Source organism: Elephantulus edwardii, unplaced genomic scaffold (genome assembly GCF_000299155.1).
Source record: "Elephantulus edwardii isolate Elephantulus edwardi_28Jun2011 unplaced genomic scaffold, EleEdw1.0 scaffold00423, whole genome shotgun sequence".
NCBI lineage: Eukaryota > Metazoa > Chordata > Mammalia > Macroscelidea > Macroscelididae > Elephantulus > Elephantulus edwardii.
In genome coordinates this window covers 1002846-1016079 of record NW_006400173.1, presented here as the reverse complement: position 1 = coordinate 1016079, position 13234 = coordinate 1002846, and the positions used below count along the sequence as shown (strand labels likewise).

The 13234-nt window shown below is 42.0% G+C and overlaps 1 pseudogene; it reads left to right on the top strand.

Annotated features, from left to right (window-relative positions):
• Window positions 1-13234, top strand: part of LOC102847194 — a 48576-nt pseudogene that overhangs the window by 17091 nt on the left and 18251 nt on the right.

Sequence of the window (13234 nt, the reverse complement as noted above, 5' to 3'; positions counted from 1 at the left end):
AGAACTGGCTTTGCCAAGCACTGTGGCAATTGGACAATTAAAACAGACATGGGGGGGAAAGAAGAACGAACTGGGGAGGAGGGTGCAGAAAACAGTGCAACAATGAATGAATGAAAACCCAAAATATCTGTAAATGTTCACTAAAACTAATAAAATTAATAAAAAATTAAAAGAAAACACAATGGAATATTAAGCAGCACTGAAAAACAAAAAAATTAAAAATTTATTTTTACTCAAAGAACCCAAACTCATTACTGTTGAGTTGATTTTCACTCATAGCAAGCCCCCATCTGGTTTCCAAGGCTGGAAATCTTTACCAGAGGAAACTACTATTTTTTCCCATTGCAGAACAGCTGATAGATTTGAAATGTCAACCTTTTAGTTAGTAGCACAACAGGAAACAATTTTCTTTTTAATGAAATATTTATTGTGATATAATGCCAATAACTTTTCTGATAGAGTTTGACAGTAACTTTTCTGTCAGGGTTTTTCACAAAGTGAGCTTCATAAGTGGCAGCATAGGCCACATCTGGGAGCTTGTTGCTGGCCTCACTACAGACCTATGACTAAAATTACAGGATAAGATCATTAAGTGACTCCCATACCTATTAAAGTCTAAGGATATGTTTGCATTGATATAAAGACAAATATGATTTATTATACAAGTTAAGGAGTCCTGATGGTGTGTGATGAAAGAATTTGACTGAAAATAAAAAGGTCCTTGAGAACATGGACCAGACAAAGATGCCCACTTTCACCACTACTATTCATTATTGTTCTGGGATTTCCGTTCTTCTCAAAATAAGGTACACTTTGTTGTGATCCACACAGTCAAATGCCTTTGGATAGTCAATGAAACACAGATAGTATTCTCTGGTTTCAGCCAAGAGTATCTGACATTGTCTATGATGTCCTTAGTGGCATGACCTCTTCTAAACCTAGCTTGTATTTCTCGTGGTTCTCTGTCAATGTATTGTTTCAGTTGTTTTTGGATAATCTACAACAGGATTTTGCTTACGTGCGATACCAGTGATATTGTTCGATAATTTTTACAGTCTGTTGGATCACTTCTTTTTGGATGGGGATAAATATGGATATCTTCCAGTCAGTTGGCCAAGTAGTTGTCCTCAAGATTCCCTGGCATAACCTGGTGAGCAAATCTAGGGCTGAACCTGTATACTGAAATATGTCAACTGGTATTCTGCCAATTCCAGGGGACTTGATTTTTGCTAATTCCTTTAGAGCAGCTTGAAATTCCTGCTTCATCACCATTGTGTCTTGGTTATACTTTGTTTCATGAAATTCTTCTGTGTCAGCCAAATATTTTTGGTACAGTGACTCTGTGTACTCCTTCTGTCTTCTGTTAATGCTTCCTGCATCATTCAATATTCTGAGCATAGCATCTTTGAGTATTGCAAGTGAAGCTTGAACTTGTTCTTTAGTTCCTTCAGCATAATAAATGCCAATCAAGTTCATGCCTTTGGATTTTTGGACTCTAGCTCTTTGCACATTTCATTATAATACTTTGCTTTGTCTTCTTGAGCTGCCCTTTGAAATCTTCTGTTCAGCCCCTTAACTTCCTGATTCTTTCCCTTTGTCTTGGCTTATCAGTGTTCTAATGCAATATTAAGAGTCTGTTCTGACATCCATCTCAGTTTTTTTTCTTTTTCCACTGTCTTTAAAATGACCTTTTGGATACTTCATGGATAAAACTTTTAATATCTTCCCACAGCTCATCTGGTCTTCGTTCATTTATGCCAAAGGTGTCGAACTTGTTCTTGAGATGGTTTTTAAATTCAGGTGGGACAAACTCAGGGTCACATTTTGGGTCTTGTGGATTTGATTTCATTTTCTTTAGCTTCAATTTGAAACAACACGTGAGTAGCTGATCTGTTCCACAATCAACCTTGAGGAGAATGAGAATCCCAAAACACTTGATTGTGCCTATGTGAAACTTATGTCCTCTGAACAGAGCAAGGAAACACTCCATGATTCAGTATCAGGAAAGGAGTGCATAAGGGATGCAGTCTGTTTCCATACCTTTTCAATCTATATGCAGAACAGATGATTTGAAAGGCTGGATTTTTTAAAAACTTTTTAATTTCAATTTCAATAAACATCTACAGAGATTTTGGAGTTCCATTCATTCATTGTTGCATTTTTCTCCCCGCCCACCCCACCCCACCCCCCGTTCGCTCCTCTCCTTGAAAATCAAAAGAAAAACTCCTTCATTGGTACACAATCACACGCACACACACACACACCCCAAATATAATCCACTCTGCAACCCTCACTCTGTATTCTTATGATAAACATAATGCACTAAAATATAATACTTTTAAACTATTCTCTCCCTCATAGACTCCAATGCAGTAAACATAATTTATCCAGTTTTTCTGTCTTACTCCCACCCCGATGTCAGCCTCATTCTACAACAGTGGCACCATATAGCATTTGTCCCTTTGTGACTGAGATATTTCAAAAAGGCTGGATTTTATGAGGATGAATGTGGTATCAGAATTGGGGAAGATTCGTCAACAATCTGTGTTATACAGATGGCACAGCCTTGCTTGCTGGGTATGAAACATTTGCTGCAGAAGGTCAAGGACTGCATCTCCAATATGGATTGAAGCACAACATCAAGAAAATAAAGATTCTCACCACTGGCCCCATTGTCAGCATCATGATAGATGTAGAAGAGATTGAGATTGTTAACAATTTCAGTTTACTTGATTCCACAATCAGCACTCTTTGCACTAGTAGTCAGGAAACCAAAAGGCAAATTTCACTGGGAAAAATCTGCTGTCAGAGACCTGTCCAGAATGCTAAAGAATTCGGGTGTCAGTCTGGAAACTAAAGGTGCACCTGATCCAGGCCATTGTCTTCACAATTACTTGCTATGCATCAGAGAGCTGGACAATGAATAAAATTGACAGAAGAATTTATGCCTTTGAGTTGTGGTGCTGAAGAAGATTATTTAACATACCATGGACTGCCAAGAGAATAAACAGGTGGTGAAACCAAGCTGCTTCTTGGAGGCAAGAATTTTGAAGTTCCATCCCATATACTTTGGGCATGTTGCCCAGAGGGACAGATTTTAGATAAGGACAACAGGCTTCAAAGGCTGGAGGGATAGTGCAGGAGATGAAGACCCTGGATAAAAGAAATTAACACAGTGACTGGGGTAATAGGGGCAAGTGTGTCAGAGCTGGTGAGATTGCTCAGAATACGTCAAGGTTCAGAGCTACTGTACGTAGAGTTGCTATGAATTGTAAGCAACTTGACAACACTTAACAACAACATTTAATATTGTACTAGAAGTACTTGCTAAGTCAATATGACAAGAAAAGGAAATGAGAGACATCTAGATTGGCAAAGAGATAGTTAAATTGTCACTATATGCAGATGATATGAAAAATGTACACAGAAAACTCCAAAGATTCAACGAAAAACTGTTAGAGTGGGTCGAACAATTTAGTGGAGTGGCAGAATACAAGGTCAATATATAAAATCAGTGAGATTCCTCTACAGTAACAAAGAAAACACAGAGAAGGAAACTAAGAAAGCAATACCATTTACAATAGCCAACCACATAGCCTTTGCCTAGGGTTTAAGTCTGCTCAAAGGAGTTGGCTTAAAATCTCGCAGGGGTAGGGAGGGAATGCTGTCGGAAGCCTGGAACACTTCACTCTGAGATTGTTTCTTTTTGATGCTTGTGGATGCTGGTCCAGATGGGCAAGTAAAGGGAAGTTTTTAGAGTAGTTTTTGGATGTGTATTATTGCTCTTCTTTCCCCTCAGAGTAGGTGTCTCTCAGCCTTTGCCTAGGGGTTAAAGTCTGCTCAAAGGCATTGGCTAAAAACCCCCCAGGGGTAGAAAGAGAGTGCTGGTGGAGGCCTGGAAGACTCCACTGTGAGAGTGTGGTCTGGTCCAGATGAACAAGTGAAGGGAAGTGTTTTGAGTTGTGCTTCTTTTGGGGGTCATTTTTGGATGTGTATTATTGCTCTTTTCCTCCGAAGAGTCGGTGTCCCTCACTTTTGCAGAAGGTTTAAGTATTCTCAAAGGCGTTGCCTTAAAACCCCACAGGGGTAGGGAGTTTGTGGCAGCAGAGGCCTGGAAGACTTCACTCTGGGAATGTGGTTTTTTGATGCTTGTGAATGCTGGTCCGGATGGGTAAGTAAAGGGAAGTTTTTGGAGTCATTCTTCTTTTGGGGGTCATTTTTTGAGGGTTTTTTTCCCCTCAAGAGTGGATGTCCCTCAGCCTTTGCTTAGGGTTTAAGTACGCTCAAAGGTATTGGCTTAAAACTCCACAGGGGTAGGAAGGGAGTGCCAGCAGAGTCCTGGAAGACCCACTCTGGGAGTGTGGCTTTTTGATGCTTGTGGATGCTGGTCTGGATGGGAAAGTAAAGGGGAGTTTTGGGGGTCATACTTCTTTTGGGGGTCCTTTTTGGATGTGTATTATTGCTCTTTTCTCCCCAAGAGTGGATGTCATTCAGTCTTTGTCTAAAGTTTATGTGTGCTCAAAGTAGTGGCTTAAAACCCTTCGTGGGTATGGATGGAGTACCAGTGGAGTCCTGGAAGACTCCACTCTGGGAGTGTGGCTTTTGATGCTTGTGGATACTGGTCTGGATGGGCAAATAAAGGGAAGTTTTTGTGGTTGTGCTTCTTTTTGGGGTCATTTTTGGATGTGTGTTATTATTCTTTCCCCCCAAAGAGTGGGTGTCCCTCAGCCTTTGGCTAGGGTTTAAATCTGCTCAAAAGCATTGGCTTAAAACTATGCAAGGGAAAGGATGGATTGATAGTGGAGACCTGGAAGACTCTTTTGATGCTTGTGAATGCTGGTCCGGTTGGGCAAGTAAAGGGAAGATTTTAGTGTGGTGCTTAATTTGGGGGTCGTTTTTGAGTGTGTATTATTACTCTTTTCTCCCCCAGAGTGGGTGTCCCTCAGCCTTTGCCTAGGGTTTAAATCCACTAAAGGTGTTGGCTTAAAACCCCACAGGGGTAGGGATGGAGTGCCAGTGGAGACCTAGAAGACTCCACTGTGGGTGTGTGGCTTTTTGATGCTTGTGGATGCTGCTATGCATGTACAAGTAAAGGGAAGTTTTTGAGTCATGCTTTTTTTGGGGGGGGTCATTTTTGGATGTGTATTATTGCTCTTATCCTCTGAAGGGTGGGGGTCCCTCACCTTTGCCTAGGGTTTAAGTCCACTCAAAAACAGTGGCTTAAAACCCTGCAGGGGTAGGGAGGGCGTGCTCATGGAGGCCTGAAAGACTCCACTCTGAGAGTGTGGCTTTTTTATGCTTGCGGATGCTGGTCTGGATGGGCAAGGGATGGTTTTTGGATTGTACTTTTTTTGTGGGTAATTTTTTGCTATGTATTATTGCTCTTTTCCCCACAAGAGTGGGTAACTCTTAGCCTTTGCCTAGGGTTTACGTCCACTCAAAGGCATTGCCTTATCACCCTCAGGGCTAGGGAGGGGGTGCTGGTGGAGTCCTGGAAGACTCCACGCTGGGAGTGTGGCATTTTGGTGCTTGTGGATGCTGGTGTGGATGGGCAAGTAAAGGGAAGTTTATGGAGTTGTCCTTTTTGAATAGTTTTTGGCTGTGCATGACTGCTCTTTTCTCTCCAAGAGTGGGTGTCCCTCAGCCTTTATCTAGGGTTTAAGTCCACTCAAAGGTATTGGCTTAAAACTTTGTAGGAGTATGGAGGGAGTGCCTACAGAGACCTGGAAGACTCCACTCTGGGAATGTGGCTCTTTGATGCTTGTGGATGCTGGTCCTGATGAATAGGTAAAGGAAAGTTTTGGGGTCATACTTCTTTTGGGGGTCATTTTTGAATGTTTATTATTGCTCTTTTCTCCAGAAGACTGGTTGTCGCTCAGTTATTGCCTAGGGTTTATGTCCGCTCAAAGGTGTTGGCTTAAAACCCTGCAGGAGCAAGGAGGGAGAGCCTGTGGAGGCCTGGAAGTCTCTACTCTGGGAGTGTGGCTTTTTGATGCTCATGTCTGCTGCTCCGGATGGGCAAGTAAAGGAAAGTTTTTGTTATCGTGCTTCTTTTGGGGGTTGTTTTTGGATGTGTATTATTGCTCTTCACCCCCCCCCAATTGTGGGTGTCTCTCAGCCTCTCCCTGGGGTTTAATCTACTCAAAGGCGTTGCCTTGAAACCCTGCAGGGGTAGGGAGGGAGTGCTGGTGGAGGCCTGGAAGACCCCACTCTGGGAGTGTGGCTTTTTGATGCTTGTAGATGCTGGTCCGGATGGGCAAGCAAAGTGAAATTTTTTGCATCATATTAATTATTGAATGAATATTCCTTTAATGACACAGCAATCTCCTGTCTATTTGCTGAACTGAACAAATTGGTGTTGCTGTGATGCTGCACGCTATTCCGTAGTCTTTTCAAATACCATCATGGTTACCCGTTATGTACATTGTTTTCATGAGCTTCCAGATTTATTTATGTTGGAAATAATTGTGGAATCCACTTCTTAAAACTAGATGCCTCTAGAAACTCTTCAAACTCTCTAAACTCTTTAAATGTACAGAAATGATGGTAGTTATAGAACAGAATTCTGTACAGCAATGATGTCATTCATAGAACAGAGTTTAGGTCTTTTATGCAAAACTTACTCTCAGTCATATTCAACTTGATGACACTTAACCATTGTTAAGTGAAACTAGTGCTGTTGTATCTGGAGGAATGCTTTTCCACTTTGTACATCACTCTTTGTCAATGTACAGTATGAAATAATCTGGGTTGTTGTGATGCCGAATCTTGTGCCATTGAGGTATCAAGTACCAGAATGGGTTCCCAATGTAGACGTTGTTTGGTGGAGCTCCCAGTTGTAAAACAGGTTTGGAAGCAGGAGTGGCATCCACATGCCTCTGGAAACTCTATGAACTTGGTGAAATGACAACAGTTATGGAAAGGCATTAGGTCTTTTGTTCATAGAGTCTCTATGAGTCATGCTTGACTTGATGGCAATCAACAATAACAAAAACAACAACCACAAATTGAGATACTTAGGGATAAATTAATTAGAAACATGAAAGACCTTTACAAAGAAAACTATAATTTCTTCTTTTGGAAGAAATAATAAGACTTTAATAAATGGAAAAACTTCTCCTCTTTATGGATGTTGTTGTTGTTGTTGTGTACCATTGAGTTGGAACCAACCCATAGCTGACCCTCTGGTGGGTTTTCAGAGGTAGTTAATTGCATGGGAGGAGATTGCCCATCCTTTTCCCATGGAGCAACTGGTGGATTCAAACCCCATGCCTTTAGGACTGCAGCACAGCTTCTTGCCTCTAAGATAGGAATACTCAATATAGTGAAAATGACAATCCTGCAAAAAGTCATCTATATTTTTAAAGCAATCCCAATACAGATGCCAACTTCTTTTTTCATAGAAGACAGTTGGTAAATTTATTTGGAGAGGAAAGAAACCTCACATAATAGAAACTCCACATAAGCAAAACGTTTCTGAGGGGGGAAAAATAGGAAGCGGGAGATATAGCACTCCCTGATTTCAAAAAACCTACTATATAGGAGTAATAAGCAAAACAGTATGGTAATGTGAAATAACAGACATAGATCAGTGGAACAGCATCAAGAACCCAGAAATGAAGTCATCTACCTATAGTCAATTGCTATTCAAAAAGGAAACTGAACCTGTCAAATTGGGAAATGACAACCTCTTCAACAAATGGTACCTGCAATACTGGACAGCTACCTGTAGAAAGCTGAAGCAGGATCCACATCTTACACCATACACAAAAATCAACTCACCTACAGGTAAAGTGCAAAATGAAAAGACCATATGAGACAAAATGTGAAAAAACTTAGAAGATCTAGCTTATGGTATAAAGAGGCCAACAAATAAGCCAGAAATGGGGCCTTCTAAAAATTAAATCCCTGTACACATCAAAAATTTTTCCAACAGGGTGAAAAGCCAATCTACTGACTGGGAAAAAACATTTGGCAATACCATTTCAGACAAGTGTCATAAAAAAATGTTTACAGAATACTATAGGGCTTCCACAAGAAAAACACTGATAACCCAATTACAAAATGGGCAAAAGACATGCAAATACTTTTCACAGAAGACATCCAGATGGCCAACAGACATATGAAGAAATTCTCAAAAACACTGGCTATCTAAGAGATGCAAATCAAAACCATGATGAGATACCACCTTGCTGCAATAGCAGTGCCAAAGTTTAACAGGACAGAAAACTATAAACGTTGGAGAGAATGTGGAGAGATTGGAACTCTAAAACACTCTGGAAGACAGTTTGGCATTTCCTAAAAAAGCTGAACATAGAAAATCCATATGATCTAGGTATTGCACTGCTAGGACTATATTGTTGTTGTTGTTGTTATGTGCTGTTGAGTCGTTTGCGACTCATAGCGACCCTATGTACAACAGCCCTAAACCCTGCTCTATCCTGTGCCAATCGCATTGCCTCTGACACACCCATCCCGATTGCCCCAGTCACTGAAATCAATCCACCTTATAGAGGGCCTTCCCCTCCTGCGCTGTCCCTCTACTCTACCCAGCATGATGTCCCTCTCTCAAGACCTTTCTCTCCTTACAACATGTCCAAAGTATGTCATACGAAGCCCCAGAATCCTTGCCTCCAAGGAGTAGCCTGGTTTAACCCTCTCTAGGATGAATTTGTTTGTTTTCTTGGCAGTCCATGGTACATTCAATACTCTTCTCCAGCACCACAACTCAAAGGCGTCAATCCTCCCTAGTCATTGTCCAACTCTCTGATGCATAACAAGTGATTGCAAAGACCAAGCCCTGTATCAGGCGGACCTGAGTCTCCAGAGAGACACCGTTGCTTTCGAGTACTTTAGAGAGGTCTCTAACAGCAGACTTTCCCATGGCAATACATTTTTTGATTTCCTGGGTGCTAGTGCCAAGAGTGCTGACTGTGGAGCCGAGCAAACTGAATCTGTGAACAATCTCAATCTCTTCGCCATCCATCCTGATGCTACCGATTGGTCCCATGGTGAGAATCTTTGTCTTCTTGACATTGAGCCTCAGTCCATACTGAAGGCTGCAGCCTAGGACTATACCCCAAGGAAATTAGAACAGACACAAATAGAAATTTGTATGCCAATGTTAATAGCAGCATTATTCACAAACGAAAAAGCATGGAAACAACCCAAATATCCAGCAACAAAGGAATGGATTGAGGTCTTGTGGTTGTTGTTGTTGTCAGCTGCCATCCAGTTGAGTATGACTCATAGTGACTCTATGAACAAAAAATCTGAACCCTGTTCTATCCTGTGCCATTCTCACTCTTCCTGGCATAGTAGAGCTCATTGCAGCAGTCACCGTGTCAATCCACCTGGTTGTGGGTCTTCCTCTCCTTCCACTGACTCTCCACCCGTCCTAGCATTATGTTCCTCTCCAAGGAATAGCCCCTCTTAGTAACGTGCCAAAAGCATGCGGGGTAAAAAATCATCTTTCATGAGTCCAAAGAACACTCTGGCTACACCCTCTCCAAGGCTTATCTGTTTGTTCTTTTGGGGATGTTCTGTACTGTTCTCCAACACCACAGCTCAAAGGCATCGATTCTTGTTCTGTGGTCCTTATTCATTGTCCAGATCTCAGAAGTGTAGAAGCTACATGCAAGATCATGGCCTGAATCAGATGCACCTTAATCCTCAAACTGATATTATTGTTCCTCAATAATTTGGAGAGGTCCATAACTGCTGACTTTCACAGTGCTATTTGTCTCCTTATTTCCTGACTTCTAGTACCAAGAGTTTTAATTGTAGATGCAAGCAAGGTGAAACTGCTGATACTTTCTATCTCCTTTCCATCCATCATGATGTTGCCTGTTGGTCCAGTGGTAAGAATCTTTGTTTTCTTGACACTGATGTGCAATACAGACTGAAGGATGCATTCCGTGTTCTTCTACAACAAGTGCTTCAAATCCTCCTCATTTTCAGCAAGCAAGGTTGTTTCATCTGCATAACGTAGGTGGTGGTTGTTGTTGTTATGTGCCATTGAGTCACTTGCGACTCAGAGCGACCCTATGTACAACAGCTCTAAACCCGGCCCTATCCTGTGCCAATCTCACTGTCTCCGACACACCTACCCCATTACGCCAGTCACTGAATCAATCCACCACATAGAAGGTCTTCCTCTCCTGCACTGTCCCTCCACCCTCCCAAGCATGACGTCCTTCTCCAAGGACTGGCCCCTCCTTGCAACATGTCCACAGTATGTCAGATGAAGCTTCAGAATCTTTGTCTGTAAGGAGCAGCCTGGTTTAATCCTCTCCAGGAAGAAACTGTTTCTTTTCTTAGCAGTCTATGTTATATTCAATACTCTTTTCCAACACAACAGCCCAAAGGCATCAATTCTCCTTCTTTCCTCCCTAGTTATTGTTCAACTCTCTGATGCATAGCAAGTGACTGCAAAGACCATGGCCTGTATCAGGCACACCGTAGTCTCCAGAGTGACACCATTGTTCTTCAGAACTTTGGAGAGGTCCCTAACAGCAGACTTTCCCATCACAATTCATCTTTTAATTTCTTGGCTGCTGTTGCCAAGAGTGCTGACCGGGCAGTCAAATAAATTAAAGGTGTTAACAATCTCAATCTCTTCACCCTCCATCCTGATGCTGCCAATTGGCCCAGTGGTGAGAATTTTTATCTTCTTGATATTGGGCTTCAATCCATATTGAAGGCTGCAATCCTTGGTCTTCTGCAGCAAGTGCTTCAGGTCCTCCTCAGTTTCAGAAGGCAGGGTTATGTCATCTGCATGATGCAGACTGTTGATGAATCTTCCACCAATTCTGATGCCACACTTGTGCTCACAGAGGGCAGCCTCCCGGATAATCTGCTCTGCATCCAGGTTGAAAAGGTGTGGAGATAGGGCACATCCCTGGCATACGCCCTTCCCAATTTTGAACCATGCGGTGTTACCTTGCTTTGTTCTGACTACTGCCTCTTGGTCCAAGTATAGGTTTTGCATTAGCATGATTAAGTGTTCTGGGATTCCCATTCTTCTCAGAGTCAGCCACAGTTTGGTTATGACCCACACAGTCAAACACACTTGCATAATCAATGAAATATAGATAGGCATTCCTCTCATACTCCCTACTTTCAGCTAAGATCCATCTAAAATTAGCTACAATACCCCTTCTAAAGCCAGCCTGAACTTCTGGCAGTTCTCTGTTGATGTGCTGTTTCAGTCATTTTTGGATATGTGTGATATCAATGATATTGTTTGATAATTTCCACATTCTGTTGGGTCAACTTTCTTTGGAATGGGAACAAATATAGACCTGAAGCACTTGATTGCAGAGGGTCAAGGACTGCAGCCTTCAATATGGATTAAGGCTCAATATTAAGAAGGCAAAGATTCTCACCACTGGGCCAATTGGCAGCATCAGGATGGATGGTGAAGAGATTGAGATTGTTCACACTTTTAGTTTGCTTGGCTCCACAGTCAACACTCTTGGTAACAGCAGCCAGGAAATTAAAAGGCATATTATAATAGGAAAGTCTGCTGTTCGAGACCTCTCCAAAGTACTGAAGAGCAATGGTGTCACTCTGGAGACTAAGGTGCCTCTGATACAGGCCATGGTCTTTGCAATCACTTGCTATGCATCAGAGAGTTGGACAATGACTAGGGAGGATAGGAGAATTGATGCTTTTGAGCTGTGGTGCTGGAGAAGAGTATTGAGGGTACCATGGACTGCTAAGAAAATGAACAGGTTCAACCTAAAGAGGGTTAAACCAGGCTGCTCCTTGGAGGCAAGGATTCTGAGGCTTCGTCTGACATACTGTGGACATGTTGCAAGGCAGGACCGGTCCTTGCAGAGGGATGTCATGCTTGGGAGGGTGGAAGGACAGTGCAAGAGAGGAAGAACCTCTCTTGCGGATTTATTCAGCGACTGGGGTAATCGGTGTTGATGTGTCAGAGAAAGTGAGATTGGCACAGGACAGAGCAGGATTTAGGGCTGTTGTACATAGGGTCAATCTGAGTCGCAAGCGACTCGATGGCACATAACAACAACAACAACCAGTCGGCCTCCAGATTTTTTGACACAACTTGGTGAGCACATCTAGGGCACCATCTGTTAGTTTAAATACGTCAATTGGTATACCGTCACTTCCTGGGTTCTTATTTTTTGCCAATTATTGATGAGAAGTTGTGGTACATTCACACAATGGAATACTACAGAGCACTCTGGAACAATGATTTCGAAAGGTAGTTACATAACATGGGAGGGACTGGAGAACATTACGCTGAGTGAACTAACTCAGTCTCACATGGACAAATATTGCATAAGTCCATTATAGTAAAAATAGAAAGATAGCTAGCAAAACATGTATGAAGGTCCAAGGGGGGAAGAGGTGGAAGCAGAGGGGTGAGGATAGGCAGGGGACATCACAAGTTTGTACTATATGGTGGGTGGAGGTAAGGAGTGAAGAAAATGTGAAAGATCCAGCAGCAACCTGAAAAGATGGGGTAATAATGGTGGGCATATATTCAATGATGGATTTTTTAGAACACAGTATATGGGAATGATTTTATGAAACACAGTGTTGCTGGAGAATATTGTGAAACACAATGTAAAGCAATCTTGTATGCAAACTAATGTAGTTGTTGTTGTTATGTGTTGTCGAGTTGCTTGCGACTCATAACAACTCTATGTACAGTAGTCCTAAACCCTGCTCTATCCTCTGCCAATCTCATTGTCTCCGACCAATTACAGCAGTCACTGAATCAATCTTTCTCATTGATGGTCTTCCTCTCCTACACTGTCCCTCCACCTTCCCAAGCATGACGTTCCTTTCTGAGATCCCTCCTTGCAATATGTCCAGAGTATGTCAGATGAAGCTTCATCTTCCTTGCCTACAAGGAGCATACTGATCTCAACCTCTCCAGGATGAACCTGTTTGTTCTCTTAGCAATGTATGGGATATATTCAATACTCTTCTCCAACATCGCAGCTTAAAGGCATAAGTTCTCCTTCTATAATCCCTAGTCATTGCCAGCTCTCTGATGCACAGTAAGTGATTGCAATGTGAATGAAGAATAGTGTGAAACACAATGTATACAAACTTTGTAAGCAAATCAGTTTTTTAAACAAGCAAAAAAATAAAAGCCGTTCTGTTAAATTTTGCTAGTCTTACTGGAGTGAGATGATATCTCATGGTTGTCTTGATTTGCATCTCTCTCAGGGCTAGGGATTTTGAACATTTCTTC